The sequence below is a fragment of the Podarcis vaucheri genome (genome assembly GCF_965113315.1).
Source record: "Podarcis vaucheri genome assembly, chromosome: 11".
Classification (NCBI taxonomy): domain Eukaryota; kingdom Metazoa; phylum Chordata; class Lepidosauria; order Squamata; family Lacertidae; genus Podarcis; species Podarcis vaucheri.
Window position 1 is genome coordinate 8,541,905 of NC_138749.1, and position 19,775 is coordinate 8,561,679.

At 43.9% G+C, this 19,775-nt stretch overlaps 1 protein-coding gene across 1 annotated transcript in view; it reads left to right on the forward strand.

The window, feature by feature from the left end:
* The window catches only part of SETBP1 (SET binding protein 1), a 268,685-nt gene that overhangs the window by 70,052 nt on the left and 178,858 nt on the right, over positions 1 to 19,775 (forward strand). The gene's annotated exons all lie outside the window — the stretch shown is intronic.

A 19,775-nucleotide genomic window follows, 5' to 3' on the forward strand; every position in this document is an offset into this window, starting at 1 on the left:
GGCACCACGGAACACCATGTCAGAAACCAGAGCGCATGGAAATGCCATTTACCTTCTTGCTGCAGCCGTACCTATTTACTTGCACTGGTGTTCTTTCAAACTGCTAGGCTGGCAGGAGCTGGAAAAGAGCAACGGGAGCTCACCCCGTCGTGCAGATTCTAACCGCCGACCTTCTGATTGGCAAGCCCAAGAGGCTCTGTGGTTTAGACCCCAGCACCACCCAAGTTCCTGGATGGGTGATATCCAGGGTTAGTCATACTAAGAGTAGGTGCACTGAACTTAATGAACTTTTGTTTCTGTGGGTCTACTCTCATTAAGATTAATGTTAGATGTCACCTTTCCCAAGGTTCAGATTACAGTGGTACCTCAGGTTAAGTACTTAATTTGTTCCGGAGGTCCAGTCTTAACCTGAAACTGTTCTTAACCTGAAGACCACTTTAGCTAATGGGGCCTCCCGCTGCTGCCGCTGCGCCGCCACTGCACAATTTCTGTTCTCACCCTGAAGCAAAGTTCTTAACCCGAGGTACTATTTCTGGGTTAGCGGAGTCTGTAACCTGAAGTGCCTGTAACCTGAAGCATATGTAATCTGAGGTACCACTGTAGTTCATTGGATTGAAGCTGCTCTGTTTTATGTTGGGTTTTTCATTAGTCTTGTCTTATTCTTTTATCTGTAGACAATCACAGGATGCTACGCTAGAGCGAAGCTGATAATAAATATTTTTGCTGGTCAGCTATAAACTCAGTCTACTGGTTGACTTTTTGTTTTGTTTTTTGGTCTCTCTCTACAGAATGTGAATCCACATTTTCCAAATCTTTCTGTCTCTGTCTCCCTCTGGCATTCAAATTTCGGTCTTTCAACCCTAATTAAAATTTCAAGTATACATCGCTAGTCCTGTACCCCAGGCTCTTTGAGGGGTCTTCCTTGCAGGTTCCTCAGACCCAGAGGCAAAAATCAAAGCGAGAAAGTGTGGGATCATGAAGCCTCCAAGCTGCCGCCATGTTTCAGGAGGGTGACGTGGATTTTATCTTCCTGTTTGTAATGACTGACACCAGGGGGTTCACCTCTCTGCCATGTCCTGACATTGAGAAATGGATGCAATTCCTTTAAAAGAGCCTTCCCCTCCATTTAGGGCATCCGAGTTTTCGCCTTGCCAAACTCATTAACCTCCTTAATGCCACAATATCCTTTCTCCATATAAACCTGACTCTCTCTTTTCACCCCTCTCCCTCATCTTCAAAGCAAGTGGATTGTCTCTCTCTCTCTCTCTTGTCATTCAGCGAGCACCACACATTTTATCTCTCTCTCTGCAGACAGCCAAAGCCGGAGAAGGGGAGAGATTCCTGTCTGTTGGGTGGGTAATGGGAAAGAAGAGGGGTCATATGAGGAATGGCTAAGGGAGCTGGGCATGTTTAGCCTGGAGAAGAGGCGGTTAAGGGGTGATATGATAGCCATGTTCAAATATATAGAAGAATGTCACATAGAGGAGGGAGAAAGGTTGTTTTCTGCTGCTCCAGAGAAGCGGACACGGAGCAATGGATCCAAACTACAAGAAAGAAGATTCCACCTAAACATTAGGAAGAACTTCCTGACAGTAAGAGCTGTTCGACAGTGGAATTTGCTGCCAAGGAGTGTGGTGGAGTCTCCTACATTGGAGGTCTTTAAGCAGAGGCTTGACAACCATATGTCAGGAGTGCTCTGATGGTGTTTCCTGCTTGGCAGGGGGTTGGACTCGATGGCCCTTGTGGTCTCTTCCAACTCTATGATTCTATGATTCTATGCAGTGAAATGGATCTCATCTTCTCTGTTGGATCTTGAATCGAAGAAGTTTTGGAGTCTTGGGGGTTTAGAAAAAAAGGAAATGTTTATAGGCACTAAACAAAGCCTTTCAGAGAATACCCAAAATGCCCCTTCCACATTTTCATCATAGGAGTCAAATCAGGTCGCTCTCCCAAGGCTTTGGCACATTCATGACAGCAGCCTCTTAAAATACTGTGTTGCATAGAGAACAGCTGCTTGATCAGGACTTGATCAAGGTTTATTTTCAGAAGTGACAGCCCACATCATCTTCTTCAAATGGTGTTTCTGCTCCTAACCAGGGAAGCGTCTTATTGAAATGTGGAAAATTAACATGGGTTGATTTACAGGTCTGGGTTGTGAAGTCCCCTGACCCAGCAATCAGGAATGGACAAATTTGTCAATTTCAGTCTCTTTCAATTTCCTATGTGTGTTTTTTTTTAAAAAAATAAGTCCTTTCAAAAATTGATTAGCATTTTTGGTGACAATTCCTCCGGATATACATGTTTGTATCCAACTTGGTCTAATAAACACATTTTTGTAAAGCAATTTCCCTACAATAATGCATTTTTGAATGTTATTTGCTGTGGTATTTGCATTTATAAAGACACTTTTAAGCAGATTTTTGCATTTTTATATACCTTATGTGGCCGAAGAACTGCACCGCAAAATTCAGATAATGCAGATTCCAGTTTTCGTATTGTAAAGGAAAGTGCAAATTTTGTAGGTTCACCTATAAATGCAAACTGGATTGAATATTCCTGCCATCGCTGCCAACTCAATGTGTATTTAATTGTCTTTATAGCCAGCCCCATCCTTAAGGCTCACATCAGGCCACAATTCACTAGAATAAAGCATTCCATTGATTTATTTGAGCAACATATCATATATATTTATTGCTTTTCAGTCCATGGGGACACAAAGTGATGCTTGATGGCTTTAAAACAAGAATACAGAGATCTACAAGGTGCATCTTGAATCGCTTGGACAGTTTTGGAAAAGGAAGTCAAGAGTTTGACTTTGCATTTAGGTCATCACAATGCCAAAGAAAATAGTTATTTATTTAGAAGATAATGAAACTTTCTAAGAACATCTAATGCTAAAGTTTTCACTCCCAGCTCCCTGCTTCCTTGAGCCCAAGTAGGTGTCTTTGAGCAAGTGGTATAGGCACCTAATGGCTTTCAGTATTGTTGACGGAGAAGGTTGTATGTGGTGCTGAGGAATGACAACAGCGATATAAACACCCTCTCTTCCAGCCCTTGTTGTTGTTGCAACAGACACATGGGAATAGCAACACACACAACCTTCCCAGAAGTGTGTAACTAAGCACTGGTCCCAACTAGGAAAAGGGTCTTTCCCCCTGCCTTTAGAGTCCTCTCTGAGTTGTGCCTGGCATCAACATTGTTTATTTTTCCTGTGCTGGTTAAAGACCCATCCCTTTGCCCAAGCTTTTGGAGAGGGGTGAGAGGATGTGCCAATTGCTGTCTGAGTTTGTTGCCCACTCTGTTGTAGTTTGTTTTAGTAATTATCATTTGTTATACAGTCATACCTCGGGTTGTTGCGTGTTTTTGGGTTATGGGTGCGCCGAACCCGGAAGTACCGGAACAGGTTATTTCTGGGTTTTGGTGCTCACACATGCACAGAAGCGCTAAATTGTGCTTTGCGCATGCACAGAAGTGCCGAATCGCGTGACACGCGTGTGCAGACATGGCACCGTGGGTTGCGAATGCTGCGGGTTGCGAACATGCCTCCCGCATGGATCACGTTTGCAACCCGAGGATCCACTGTATAGAAATGTTTTGGCAATAATTGGATATTTGTGATTTGTACAACATTATCTGTTTTGTTCTGTAAGTGGTTTGTGGCGAAAGGAGGGTTTATAAACCCTAAACAAATTTTGTTGAAAGAGGGCAACTTACTTCTCATTGCCTGGGTGGAGGAGACTGTTGGAGAAGCTGGAAGAGCAATGATGTATAAAGTCCCTTCACTTCCCAGCTTCATGGGGTCTTGTGGTGATTCCCCCTCCCCTTGCATGCTGCTTTATAGCTTGGATGGATGAGAGGCAAGGTGGATGCTTTAAACAGCATTGATGCATTTTAGAATTCAGATATTTTAAAAAGAATTCTTGAGCCAACTGGATAAACAGATGGGCAAACGTATTCATTAATGACATCATCATTTTTTTAATCCAGTGTTGGAAATCGGATTGTGGAAGAAACTTTGAGGAGTTCTCAGGCACAAATGAAGCAAAAGAAACTAGGTTATTCTCAACAAATGATATGTGCCACCCTGTTGAGTTTTCTTTCTTGTTTCCCACTTCATTTTGAGGGGTTTCTCTCAGCTCTTCTCAAGTTTTTTGGCATCCCTGGGAGTTAACATCTCCTTTTCCTTCGGCGTGTTTCATTTTTAGGTTTCATCTTGCAATGATAGATGTGTGCCTCTTACCCTCGCTTCTCTGGAAATAATATCCAGGCTGTTGAGCAATTATTTAGTGACTGGTTGATGCAGCTTGTGTTGGTAAGGATCAGATTAATCATTATTAACCATGACCCTTCTGACAGTAACTGCATCCTGGGCCTAAGTGCTGGCCTCTATTAAGAACTAATAGCTATTAGCGAATGGCAGTTGGTTGCTTCAGTTACACTATCGCTGCAGCCTCAGGATGGGTGTCAGGAGATGGAGACACACCAGGTCAAAGAGTAGCACAGAAGGCATGGTACCTTAAGATGATGACTTCTAGAACTACGGTACTCAAAGTGTGGTAGCCCCTTAGAGACAAAATGGTCAATGGTAGCGTGAGATTTACTGAGCAGGGGCTTAGTTCATCACATGCATGAAGCCAGCTGAGAAACTGGTTGGGATCTCATGCATGCATGACAGTTGCTTCAGGCGGATCCATTTGTTACCTCTGTAATGTGACATGGCTTATGTGTGATGGTTTCTCCATGTCACCAATGTTACAGAAGTGCTGTGAATTAGATAATCCTTAGTCGTGAAATGGTGATTATTTTTGGGGAAAGGTGGTGGTCCCTGGGGACAGCTGCAATTGCTGCAAAAGCTCTCTACACCAGGTAGAAGTACCATGTGATCTCATGGTTGGGCACCACCAACATCGGAACTGAGATGTAACTTTGAATGAGTTGGTGTGCTCCGTGGCATCTTTTTCTCTCCCTATAGTTGAATGTAATGGTTATGCTTCCTGCATATCACATCAGACATTGAGAGGATCACAATGGAAGTTTTACCTTAACTAGATCCAGGAAGGTGGCTGTGTTGGTCTGACATCGTCGAAATAAAAATAAATAAATAAATAAACTGACTAGTAGCACCTTAGAAACCACCTAAGGCAGGGGTCAGCAACCTTTTTCAGCGGTCGGCTGGTCCACCGTCCCTCAGACCATGTGGTAGGCCAAACTATATTTTGAAGAGAGAAAGAATGAACAAATTCCTATGCCCCACAAATAACCCAGAGATGCATTTTAAATAAAAGGACACATTCTACTCATATAAAGACATACTGATTCCCGGACCATCCGTGGGCCGGATTTAGAAGGCGATTGGGCCACATCCGGCCCACGGGCCTTAGGTTGCCTACACCTGAACTAAGGTATCTGAAGAAGTGTGCATGCACACAAAAGCTTATACCCAGAACAAACTTAGTTGGTCTCTAAAAGCGAGATGAGCGCTGCAACCCCAGATTATTCTGCGACTGGACTTAACTGTCAGGGGCCCTTTACCTTTACCTTTTAAGGTGCTACTGGACAATTTTTTACCTTAACTAATATGGCTGCTTTTTGTGGGGACAACACCAGTGATTCAGAAAAGCTAGATATTTCCCCACAACATTGGTACTTTGGCCACTGCATGGATTGCTCTGGCAGACAAATGATTTTGTCTCTAAGCTGTGTCTCACATGGACTTCCCATACAGAAAGGTAGCACTCTAGATTATTATGAAAGTCCTGAGGTGGAAAGCAGGGTACTCAATATGTCACCATATTGTTGTTTCTTTTCACTTATCTTTTGGCTAATTCAACTCCAGTGGAATGAGAGAAAATTCTGCTGTTTCCAAAAGTTGTGGGCTCCATCTCCACTTTCAAGTTTGTGGAAGCCTGATACTTCTTAGGGAATTTCCTTTCAAATTGTCTGAAGTCAAAATGTGAATCTGCCAGGTGTTTTTCTCTCCCAAAGTAAATATACTTCCTTCTCAAAATTACTAGTTCAACTGAGCCTATTAATTGGCCTTAAGCCTGTTATTATAATGAGACTGAAAGTTGGTAATTTAAAAGATCTTCTCTTCAAAAAACTGTTTACATTCCGCTGTGTTCCATCTTCCACCTTCATTTTCTGTTTCTCAGACCTCCTGAGAAGAAAATAATTGTCTTCATCCTTGTAAAAGTTTGTCTTCAGCTTTTATGTGAGTTTTTTTTTAAAAAAAAATGGAGGTGGAAAGTATTTGACATTTTTGTTAATAGTGCTGTGTTTTCCTTGCTTCGCCAGCTGGATAATGAGTAAAAACCCCAAAGCTTAGGTAAACCATGAACCTTAAACCTGTAATTGCATTATAAATTAACTTCATTGGCTCTTTGGAAATCTTGAAAGCAACACCCACCCTGATTTTGGCTAGCGCAGGACAAAGTTGGAAGTGGCAATGTGGTGTTGGCAGGAAATCAAACCTAAATAAAGGTGGTGTGGTGGGTTTTTTAGTAGTGTGTGTGAACGAATGCTTGAATCCAGTTTGAAGAGAAAATTTGAATCTGGAGCCAACCTGATTAACACTTTTGACCTGAACAACAGTTCTTGTGAGGGTAATGTTGCTTGACCCTTGAAGGAGCTTATTGAAAAGTAAAAGTAGCAGAGTGCAAGAAGAGCTAATTCAAATAATATTTTTTTAAAAATCAATAATCAAAAATGACAATTTTTAACATGTGCTGGAATACCTTATGATTTACTGGCTAGTGATTTTACTTTCTATTAAAAAAAAAGGGAGAATCAGAGATGCTGGGAAAGACTTAAACAAATATATCAAGCTGTTCAAATAAGTAGCTGTTGAGATCCAAAATGGGAGCGAGGATGTGTGTTTTGCATGCAGGTACAGTATATTTTGCTATTTATTCAAGGCGAACAGGGCATGCAAAGGACTCCAAGAAGATTGACTTGACCTTTCTTATATAGTTCCTGGTTACATTCTTCCGCTTGTCAGTAAGAAAACCACTAAAGCGCAAAAAGTTCAAGAGATCACACAGTCGGAAACCGTCTGAACAAATCTGGATCGAGCCCCGGCACTTGACTTTCCTTCCTCTCACTTTCGAAATTGTTCGGTTCACGTCAGAGAGGAATACGTGGGTAGGCGGAAGCGTGGCGCTTGCAGCCTTTCTGGCCATGACCGGGGATTGTCGAGGGCGTAAAATTTCAGGGATGACTTCACCAGCCAAAGCCTATTGATCGCCGTACTGTACTGTCATCGGGAGTTGCGTTCCTCCATGCCTAATCCATGCTTAAGCGGAAGTCTTCATAGTGGAGCTGAAGGACTCCCAGTCTCCACCCAAAGTTTTCTGAGAAGTCACACTTCAGTGAGGAGCATGGAGTGTTCACGAGCCATTTGTTCCCAGTTGCCATTTTGTGCTGGATTAGATATTTTGTGTTCAATGAGATCTCCATGCAGATCTGCCCCCTCATTTAAAGTAAAAGGGAAAGTCCCTCTCATCAACGCTCTTTAGATGGCATAGAAGGCTTTTGGTAGAAGCCCGTAAAGGTAGCGTTGTCATACATCTGGATTTTCTGGGATTCTTGGGGGGGGATTTTGGGAAATCGGCAAAATGTCTGGGCTCCTTGAAATGTTCCCAAAAAACTCAACAACTTTCTTAGGGCGATTTTCCAAGAAAAGCTCAACAACTACCCCCCTCCCAATGACTTCCCCTAAAACTTATTCCCCAACAACTTATTGTGTCCGGATATTTACTTCTTGAAGTATAGCAACTACGTACAGGCAACTCCTTATTTACGCGAGGATTTCATTCCAAGGTACGTTGCATTTAAGTGAAAAGCCTGCAAACACCTTCTACACCTCTGGAAACCCTTGGGAAACCCTTAAAAACAACAACCAGCAGCAGTGACCAGATGCCAAATTCTATCACAATCACTCCCTCCAAATGTCTTTGCTCAAATTCCAACTCTCCACAGGCGTCAACAGTTGGTGCAGAGGCTCATGGGATAGCCAGGCTGTGTTTTCATGCCCTTTTGTTAAGAGTGCTGGGATAAACTACAGTTCCCAGAATTCTTTTGGGTCAAGCCATGTACTTTGACTGCATGGTGTGGGTGTGAACCAGGAGCGGGAAATTTGTTCCCCTTGGTGAGTGTAATATCCAGCTACCCCCCCCCCCTTTGTTGTTGTTTAGTTGTGTCTGACTCTTCGTGACCCCATGGACCAGAGCACGCCAGGCACTCCTGTCTTCCACTGCCTCCCACAGTTTGGTCAAACTCATGCTGGTAGCTTCGAGAACACTGTCCAACCATCTCGTCCTCTGTCGTCCCCTTCTCCTTGTGCCCTCCATCTTTTCCAGCATCAGGGTCTTTTCCAGGGAGTCTTCTCTTCTCATCAGGTGGCCAAAGTATTGGAGCCTCAGCTTCACGATCTGTCCTTCTATTGAGCACTCAAGGCTGATTTCCTTAAGAATGGATAGGTTTGATCTTCTTGCAGTCCATGGGACTCTCCAGAGTCTCCTCCAGCACCATAATTCAAAAGCATCAATTTTTCTGTGATCAGCCTTCTTTATGGTCCAGCTCTCACTTCCATACATCACTACTGGGAAAACCATAGCTTTAACTATACGGACCTTTGTTGGCAAGGTGATGTCTCTGCATTTTAAGGTGGCTACCCCCCTAGAAAGTGGTAAACCTTTCTCCCTGCACCACCATAATGACAAAGAAAACCCTCTTCTTCCAAGATGCTGCCAGGCCAACATTATTTTTCCTCTTGTGCCCAAATACTTGTGTTTTTCTTTTCTTGGGGGGAGCAGTTTCTTTAGGAACGTGGTGCATATTTGCAGGGCCACAGTCACACTTGTACTCCACCCCCCCAAACATTCACACTGCAAAAAAGAAGGAGGAGGAAAAAGCCTATTTAAAGCCCTGACAGAATATGCAATTCAAAAATACGGCTTTAATTTAACATGTAGTTTGGCACACATTTCTCTCGGGTGCCTCATCTAAAGATAAATGTTTACTGCGCTGGCTATGAAGTTATTGTAAATGTTGGCGGTGTGTGTTTTTCTTCCTCCACATTTACGGCGGCTTTTCCATGCTTGCTCTATGAATAGTTTTTACGCAGCTAACTTTGGAATTGCAGAGGGAGAGGAGAAGGGAGGAAATGTGGGCGAGGAAGAAAAATGGCTCGGGGAGGGATTTATTTTGTGGTTGGTTTTTTTTTGTGAAATGAAAGATTAACTGGGCTGGCATATAAAATACTGTGGGTAAAGATTCAGAAGGTGCCACAGAGGGGGAAAATGTATGAAGTGTGAACAGGGGGCAAAGATCTGTTGAGAGAGACCCAAACCGAGTTTGCCACCATGAACAAAGTTTGTTTTGTTGCTTTTAGAGCTCCCAATCCAGTTTTGATGAGGTAATGTATGCTAAAATACACTCCGACCCCAGACTTGGTGGGCGGGAAAGGAGGCGTTGTGGGTGCCCAGACAGTAAGGTGTTGGCTTGTCAATGTACAGCTGAGTTGGCAGTTGACGTTTGTTGATTCTGGCAAACCGTCATTACCGAAGTATTTCTTTCCCCCCTCGTTCGGTATGGTGAGGAGAATTTTCTCATTCGCTCGATTCTTCCTTCGTGGTACATTAAAAAGCTTCCCTCTCACCCTCTTTTTGGGTAGAGACGGACTTCAGTTGGTTGCTAAATGGACTTTGCCAAAGATCTCTGAATAATCCATCTTTGGGAAGATTGTGTGGAAATCGCAGCTGCTGCAGCTACTTCACTGCTTTACATGCAGGTTCGATTTTCAACAGATGCCCTGGCCAAAACCACAGAAAGTCACTACCAGCCAGTGTAAGCAATACTGTGCTCGATAGACCAGTGCTCTGACTCTGAAATATGGCAACCCTATGTAATCACATGTGCGACTTGGACCCTCTGCACTGCATCATGCTCAGAGGGATTCTCATAGGGCACATTGTTGTTTAGTCGTCTAGTCGTGTCTGACTCTTCGTGACCAAAGTATTGGAGCCTCAGCTTCAGGATCTGTCCTTTCAGTGAGCACTCAGGGCTGATTTCCTTCAGAATGGATAGGCTTGATGTTCTTGCAGTCCATGGGACTCTCAAGAGTCTCCTCCAGCACCATAATTCAAAAGCATCAATTCTTCGGCAATCAGCCTTCTTTATGGTCCAGCTCTCACTTCCATACATCACTACTGGGAAAACCATGGCTTTTACTATACGGACCTTTGTTGGCAAGGTGATGTCTCTACTTTTTAAGATGCTGTCTAGGTTTGTCATTGCTTTTCTCCCAAGAAGCAGGTGTCTTTTAATTCCGTGGCTGCTGTCACCATCTGCATAGGCATTGACATCTGTAGGCCCAGAAGCCTAATCCTGCCCACAAATTTCAATAGCATGCATTGGATAGATTGAGGGACATGTCTTTCTTTATTTGGAGACTTGGTCAGGGTGGGGACAGTCTGACAAGAGTAGGCCCTGGTCTCATCTTTACCTGCCTCTCTTGCTGCCCGCATTATGGAAAGCAGCCTCCCTGGGTGTTTTTCTTCCTCCATCTGCAGGGCACCTGGTTGGCAAAGGCTGGGCTGGAGAGAATCAAACTGTGTACATACACACAGGAGATCTGAAGAAGGGAGTGTATTGACTTCCACTCGATTTACTGGAGCAATTGAGTATGTCAGTGAAATGCGACCGGCTCCTTCAGCTGTCACGCTGAGACTGTCCTGCCACCGCTCTCAGTAGCTTCGAGTTTCCGATCCTTTATCTGATTAGCTCGGGGAGAGAACATCAAATGCAGGGATGCTTGGAGTGTGGGAGGGAAGGGAGAAATTCTGAGCAGTTACCTAGGAGTCAGTTTACAGGCTTCAAAGTGCTGTCAGTTTTTATCGCGATGGCACGCAGCACTGGGCAAGGAGCAAATAAATGCTCTTGAGTGTAATTTAGATTCTTCTCTTTGGGGACGGAGCCCATACACAAACCGATAACACTGGAGACACAAAGAAGACAGGCCCTCTTCCAGTGTGGGAGCCAGCAGCCAAGTTTCATGATGTTATAAAGACCTTGTTTGAGGTCTAAAGTTTCCTCCCATGGAGAAGGCTCTCCCTCTTGGCAGGAGAGACTCAGGGTCCCTCTGGGAAGCAGGCAAGAGTGGTAGAGCACCTGATTATTGTGCTTGAGGTTCCAGGTCTGGTCCCTGACCTGGTACCAGATATGGTGTCCTCTGCGGATGAACAAGAGACACCCCACAGGTTGTTGACCTTAAGGAGTAGGCAGAGTCCCCTGGAAACACTTCTGGAACAAGAGGGAGACAAATTGAAATTGCAGAGCTTTGAAAAATTAAAAAACAAAGTGTGAGACTGGCTTCATTCTTATCAAATAATGGAGGCATACAATTTGGATAAAAAAATTGGATTCCAGGTGGAAAAATCAAAACTGGAAACAGAACTGTTAGAACCCAAAACAAAGATTTTGTCAAGGATGTATAACTTGCTGTTGAAATGGAATACTCAGGATGAAACTGTGAAATCTGCTATGATTAAATGGGCACAAGATGTTGGACATAACATTATGGTGGCTGACTGGGAACAGTTATGGACCACAGGTATGAAGTTTACGGCATGTAATGCCTTAAGAGGGAATATTATGAAAATGATATACAGGTGGTACATGACCCCAGTCAAGCTTGCAAAAATTTATCACTTGCCCGACAATAAATGTTGGAAATGTAAAGAAACTGAAGGTGCATTCTTTCACCTTTGGCGGATGTGCCCAAGGATTAAGGCTTTCTGGGAGATGATTTATAATGAAATGAAAAAGGTATTTAAATATATCTTCCTGAAGAAACCAGAGGCCTTTTTCCTGGGCATAGTTGGCCAATTGGTGTTAAAGAAGGATAGAACTTTTTTATGTACGCCACAACAGCAGCAAGAATACTTATTGCAAAGTACTGGAAGACACAAGATTTACCCACTCTGGAAGAATGGCAGATGAAGGTGATGGACTATATGGAATTGGTGAAAATGACTGGCAGAATCCGAGACCAGGGAGAAGAGTCAGTGGAAGAAGACTGGAAAAAGTTTAAAGACTATTTACAGAAATATTGTAAAATTAATGAATGTTAGAATGATGTTGGATAGAAATTAAGTGGTTTTTAGCTGTAATACTACAAGGGAATATGAAAAATGGATTACTAATAGGTAAAAATTTAATGTCACAATATTTTAAGATTAAAGATTAGGATAAATAAAGAGGGGAAGGATTTGCTGAACTAACAAACTGAACTGGAATACAAAAAAGGGAGGCGCAAGGAGGTCCGGGAAACAAGCTAATGAAAAATAAGTAATGGAAAGATTGAGTTGTTTTTAACTGTTTTTTATTTTGTATTTTTCTTTTTTCTTTTTTCATTTTGTAATATCTTGAAAATTTTAATAAATATCTTTTTTTTAAAAAAAAGGAAACACTTCTGAGAATCCCACTGGTGAGGGTTGGGACCTGCTAGGGAATTCCTGGGGTTGCCAGGAGACATGGTAAACGGTCCCCTCAAAGGCCTCAATAATCGCAGCTGGTAACTGAGTTAAGATCTGAACCCAGGTACCCCCCAGACCTAATCCAACATGCTGGGAGTGGGTGGCACTGAAACAAAAGTGCATTAAGTTCAGTGGACCTACTCTTAGTATGACTAGGAGGATATCACCCAGGGATGTGGGTAATGCTGTGGTCTAAACCATGGAGCCTCTCGGGCTTGCTGATCAGAAGGTTGGCGTTTTGAATCCCCACGACGGGGTGAGCTCCTGTTGCTCTGTCCCAGCTCCTGCCAACCTAGCAGTTCAAAAGCATGCCAGTGCAAGTAGATAAATAGGTACCACTGCAGCGGGAAGGTAAATGGCGTTTCCATGCACTCTGGCTTCTGTTGAGCCAGAAGTGGTTTAGTCATGCTGGCCACATGACCTGGAAAACTGTCTGTGGACAAATGCCGGCTTCCTCAGCCTGAAGGCGAATTGAGTGTCGCAACCCCATAGTAGCCTTTGACTGGATTTAACTGTCCAGGGGTCCTTTACCTTACCTCTCCTTTCAGTAATTCAGAAGGGATACATTGTAGAAAGTGCTTTGGAAATCCCAACTGCATTATGACATTCGCTGAAACTTCTGCTGGTGAGAGAGTGAGAGAGGATTGTTCTGCCGGAAAGAATGTGAGCAAAAAAAGAGAAAAGAAACAGAGTTCTCCTTGTAGGGCGTTTCAAAGTGAGTGCTGGACACATACCTTCTGTGACCTTTCCTTCAGATTAGCCCTGCTTGCAGCTGGTGCACTAGGATTTCACATTCCAGAGGCAGGACTGGTTTGTGAACAAGGTAAGGTGTGTGTTTGTGTTTTGTGTGTGTGTGTGTGTGAGAGAGAGAGAGAGAGAGAGGGAGGGAGAGAGAGAGAGAGAGGAGAGAGAATGAACCTGTTGGGCCTGCCCTTTCACCACCTCTATTCCTAATAATCCTTTTAAGGTTTTGTTTATTTAGTGAGTGATGAGATGCCTCAGATATTTCATACCATTTAGACTCTCTCTGAATCTCTCAGGCTTATCAGGAGCTCAGATCTGCTTCTCTAAGCCCTCCCTTGTCAATTGGTGAAAATGGGGCAGAGATTCCTCAAACCAAAATTTATGTTCACTTCTTGCTAGTCTAAATGCCTTCCTTTGTCTTTTCATTGGTAGTGTTGCTTCTTGTTTGTGTGGTGATGATTCTGTTGCTTCTTGTAGCAATAATGTTGCATGGATTATGACTGTGGCGAAAACTGGAGACCTCGCCCCTTTAATTGCTACTGCAGCCAGTTGTTGCTTTTGAGACATACCCACAACCAATGCCTAGACTTTTCCAGATTATCATGGATTAATGGTAGGGCATAGTTATTGCTCATTTGTTAACACAATAGCCATGTGTCTTCCTTTGAGGAAGCCATTTTTAAAGTTAAGCTTGACTTATTAGATTTATTTATTGTTTCACGCAAACAAGGAAGAGTCCTGAAGTGATTTAAAGAAACGATAAAATGCAAAATGCAATATACAGGGGAGGATTGGCTAGCACCACTGAGGTTGTCAGTGGTGCACAAACTTCAAACTGTGCGTGTGACTGAAGCATTCAACAACCTTCAACACAGAGCCTTGCCCAGCTGCAAAAAATAATAATAATCATATATCTCACAGTGCAAAGCTTGGAGGTACGTCTTTAGCAGTTTCAGTGCTGTCAGATTTGACTTCAGTTTTTGGCTAGATTTGGCATATAGTAAAATTACAGAACTTGTTCCCACAAGAGGCAGTGATGGCTTTAAAAGAGGGTTAGACAAAGCTGTGGAGGATAAGGATATTGTTGACTATGAGGCGCAGTGGCTGTGCTGTGTCTCCACAGTCAGTGGCCGCAATGCTTTGGAATATCAGTTGCTGGAAGTGGCAGGATGGAAGAGAGTACCTTGGCACTCAGTTCTTCCTTGCGGGCTTCCCGGAAAAGGGGCATCTGGTTGGCCAATGTGAGAACAGGATGGTGGACTAGAAGAGCCAATGGCCTGATCCAGCCAGGCTCTTCTTACATTCTAATGTCACTGCAATACAAAGGCTAAAATGCAGGGAATTGAGCCTATATATATACAGTGGTGCCTCGCAAGACGAAAAGAATCCGTTCTGTGATTCTCTTCGTCTAGCGGTTTTTTTGTCTTGCGAAGCAAGCCCATTGAAGGATTAGCGGATTAGCGCTATTAGCGGCTTTTAGCGGCTTATCTGCTGATTGGATCAGCTGATAAGCGGCTTAGCGGCTTAGAAAAAGGGGGGGAGGGAAAAAACCAGCAGGAACTCGCAAGACATTGTCACCTTGCGAAGCAAGCCCATAGGAAATTCGTTTTGCGAAGCACCTCCAAAACGGAAAACTCTTTCGTCTAGCGAGTTTTCCGTCTTGCGAGGCATTCGTCTTGTGGGGCACCACTGTGTATATTTTTTATACATATTTTCAACAATTATAAAACATACTTTTATATCTTATACAACTTTTTGACTTCCATCAATCACATCTGAAAATTTTCCAATCTTTCCCATTTAATTTACATTTCTTACTTTCACTATTACATTTAAGTATCACAACTAATGTCTCTCTTCTTTATTTTCTTTGCAATATTTCATATATTCCTCCTTACAAAACTTCCTGTAGGCCTACTAGCGTAATTTGTTGATTACAGTTGCTCTTCAAATAGTTTGTATATTTCTTCCAATCTTCTGTGAATCTCTGGTCCCACAGGTTTCGAATCCTTCCTGTCATTTTATCTAATTCTGTGGGAATTGAGCCCTGATAAGGCAAAGGATGGGCGCAAATTCTGCTTTTCGAGAATCTCAATTTTAATTCTTTGATTTCCCTTTTTAAAAGCAAGTTTCTAGATGTCAAGGCTATGAAGTAGGTTTGAAAGGATGCGGGTAGTGCCTTCTGGCTCCATCAGTCAGGGCTTCAGTGATCTGCCTCCTTGCTTCTTCTCCTGACTAGCAACTATATTGTATTGTACAGGAATCAGCTTTATACTAAGCCAAGCTATCGGTTGCCCACACTGGTGCTGCTCTCCAGTATTTCAAATGGAAGGAAGCCAGAACTGTGCAAAATTCCAAACTGGCAGAATTGTGCAAGGTAGGAAAGAAAAAACATTTGGTGCATTAGCACACTATAGTGGCATGGATTGGGACGCAAGGGTAACAAAACCCTTCTCCAAAGCCCCTTCGGTATCTGCAGATTCCGTTTGCAAGATGAAGACTTCTCATCACTAAAGGAGTTCATTCCCAGCCAGCCTTGTCGCTATTTTCCTGGGATGGAGCTGGCGAGTGGTTGCCATGGTGTTGCTTTTTAGCTAATTTAGTTGATTGCATTCCTAGCGGCTGCTTTATCTGAATTCAGGTTTTTGGCACAGCTAATGATGACGGCTCCTGCGCAGAGGATGCCTTTCGTCTCCAAAAATCCGACAAATTGCCAGAAAATGCCGAAAGCATCTGTGCCGTTAAGCGGTTTTCTTTTCATGTATTTGCAGCATAAGCATCTTGTATGCTCCTTCGGCGTTCAGCATCTTACCTGGAGAAGAATGAAAGTTCTGTTTCTCTAGACATCTTTTAAGGGTGTGTGAAACCTGGCCCTTTATTTCTGTGGAGTTTTCTGCTTTTCCACCCTGTTGTCTCAGATATCCCCAGATGCTCCATGGAGTGTCTTTGCTATCTTTGCTTGAAACACCTGCAGCTGAATTGGATGAGCATCTGAATACAGATGCTGTGTGTAGCTTTCAGTGAGACGTGTGCTTCTGTTTTTGAGCTCTGTTCAATATGCTGGTCTTATGCTCTTAGTGACTTGGAAATCTGGATAATCTGAAAGTCAGCCTTCTCCCACATAAAGTCCTACACAGCCTAGGACCCACATACCTATGGGACCGCCTCTCCTAGTATGCCTCGTGGAGGACCTTAAGGTCCACAAATGACAACACTTTGGAGGTCCCAAGAAGCAAGGTGGTTAGATTGGTCTCAACTAGGTCCAGGGCATTTTCAGTACTGGCCCCGACTTGGTGGAACACTCTGTCACAAGAGACTAGGGCCCTGCGGGACTTGACATCTTTCTGCAGGGCCTGCAAGACAGAGCTGTTCCACCTGGCCTTTGGTTTGGACTCAGTTTGACCCTTATGCCGTCCCCCCCTTAAGGTTTTGATCCATGGGCTACTTTTAAAATGAGGCTGCATTTTAAATTGCATTTTAACCTGTATTTTACCGGTAAATTATCTCTCCCTCCCATTATGTTTTTATTGTAATTTTCCTGGTGTTAGCCGCCCTGAGCCTGACTCTGGCCTGGGAGGGCGGGGTATAAATAAAATTAATAATAATAATAATAATAATAATAATAATAATAATAATAATAAACCTACCCAGTAGTTGAGATCTGCTTTCAGTGGTGAGGCAATCGTAAGGTGCAGAAAGGGCCATTCAGATGTGCCATCCAAATTTTGGAAACTCCTCCTTAGACACACGTGACTTATTCATTATATTCTGGCTCCAGGTGAAGACTGCCCTGCTCTCCTGTGTCTTTAATGTCCCTTAATGATGTTTGAGACCTTTTCATTTGCCGTTTGCAGTATGCTGATGTTTCCTTTGGTTTCCTTGTTGGTGCATCCAATGAAGATTTAAGGCAGACCAAACGAAATGAAATGTGGAACACACTCCCATCAGATTTACGCTGAACTTAGTGTGGACACTCGATCCATCTATTCCCTGATCATTTGTCTTCCTTAGTAAAGGGAAAGGGACCCCTGACCATTAGGTCCAGTCGTGAGCGACTCTGGGGTTGCAGTGCTCATCTTGCTTTATTGGCCGAGGGAGCCGGCGTACAGCTTCTGGGTCACGTGGCCAGCATGACTAAGCCGCTTCTGGCGAACCAGAGCAGCGCACGAAACTGCCATTTACCTTCCCGCCAGAGCCGTACCTATTTATCTACTTGTACTTTGAGGTGCTTTCGAACTGCTAGGTTGGCAGGAGCAGGGACTGAGCAACGGGAGCTCACCCTGTCATGGGGATTCGAACCGCCGACCTTCTGATCAGCAAGTCCTGGGCTCTGTGGTGTAACCCACAGCGCCACTGTCTTTCTTGATCAAAAGTAAATCTGATAGGGCCCCTAAACTTGACAAGAACATAAGGAGAACACTTCTGGGTCAGATTGAATTGGATGGAAAGTGGGCTGTGGGTAGTCTTCCTGGATTGTGGAATGGCTACATTTGCTTCATAAATGGATCTCTGTTTGGTATTGAATATGCTTTGCTGAAACTGGGTGACCCTGACTTTCCCCCCAGAGCCATTGCAATAACTGTGGCATCCCTTGGCTCAGGAGTAGCCAACATAGTGCCTTTCAGCTTCTATGGGTCTCCAGCCCCATAATGAGAGCCCAGTAACATCTGTAGAGTATCAGTGTTGGAGTGTTGGCTAGTCTTGCCTTAGGCAGTAAGCTTGGGAATGGAAGCCGTGTGTGTGTGTGTGTGTGTGTGTGTGTGTGTGTGTGTTTGATGAGACACAGAGGTGGATACACTCAAACTTTTCTGCCCAAGACTTTCCTTCCTTCCCTCCTACCCCAGCAAATATTATGATAGGTTTAGCTCTGTAGGCTGAGAAATGTCTTTCAGACTTCCTCAGCCCTATCCTCCTTTTGACTGGCTCTCCTGGTGATATATTAATTAGCCCAAGCGCTGCAGACTAACGAGCAGTTGCAGGCCAATCTCGTTAAATGTTAATGCTTAACTAGAAAAACAGGACCAGCTACCTGACAGGCATGGATCAGGGTTCTTTCCTTGTCTGGCCACAAAAGAAGTTGGCTCGCTCAGACGGGAAGGTGTTGAGTTTCCTAAAGGAACGGAAAAGGCGGGATCCAGCGAGAGCCATTTTGCAGACGCTGAGGCTGCTGGAAATGCTCAGAAACTGCAGATGTCCTGAATTGATATTAATGCCAGTCCCAGCCTTCTGTGAAAGGCTTGGGTGTGCCGCTTCTTGGCATCGCATTTGGTTTTCAGCTGTTCCTGATGCGCTTTGCACTGTTGTTTTCTGCTCAGGAGGCCTATGCCCAGGGAGATCCCTTCAGAGTTATGTTCTGGGTTAAAGGTGGGCATTTTCAGACCCACCTTTAACCCAGAACATACATTTGGGGATCTGTTTCTTTCTTCTTACTTATTTACCACGTATTTGTATGCTGATAGATGTGTTGTTGCAATGCAACTTAGAACAGGCCACAGCCTAGTAATGCGTCCAGTTGAAGACCAGTGGTCTAAACATGATGGAGGGCTCCTTCGCCCAATTGACGCAGTCAAAGATACTATGCTCTTTAGCCGTCAAACTCCTGAAATTACAATATTCTAAGACAGTGTTTTTCAACCACTGTTCCGCGGCACACTAGTGTGCCGTGAGATGTTGCCTGGTGTGCCGTGGGAAAAATTGAAAAACCCGAAAGATAATTTTTTAAAAAAAGTCAAATTTTCGCCCACTAGGCGGGCGCCGGACTGTGTCCACCCTATTTTACATCCATCCTGGGTGGGGATCAGATTGGATGGGATCGGATGAGAGCGGACAGGCGGTCTGCTCTCATCCGATTCCCCATAGAGAGCAGCAGGGCTCTGACATCTCCCTCTCCGCACACAGTGGTGGTGTGCCTCGTGATTTTTTTCATGAAACAAGTGTGCCTTTGCCCAAAAAACGTTGAAAAACACTGTTCTAAGTCATCAAAAACAGTAGTCTTCCAGCTGCATTCTGAGGCTCCTTGAAAGGTTATCAGTGTTTCCTTGATAAGAAGAGAATTTGTGCCCTATTTGCTCATTTTCTCCTGTGTCGCTCAGAAGTGACTTTTGTCAGCTGCAGTTGCCACAATAGCTGCGACCGTTCCTGGACCGTGAAAGCCTGGCCATGCTAGTTCATACGTTGGATTGCTGCAATGTGCTGTATGTGGGGCTTCCCTTGCACTTTAGCTGAAGGTTACAGTTAGTGCAGAGTGCTGCAACATGATTTCTGAAAGGAGCAAGAATAAAACACTTGTGCTCACGAGCTTGGCACTGCCCACTGGTTTGCTACCAGGCCAGGTTCAAGATGTTACTGTTAGTATATAAAGCCTTCAGCAGCTTGGGAACATTTTCCCTATGAGAGTGCCTTACCCCAACAGTTCCACTCTGTGGCATTGGCTGTGTTGCAGGTGCTACATAATGCCCATTCCACATTTGTAAGAAACCATTCTTTTAGTGTGGC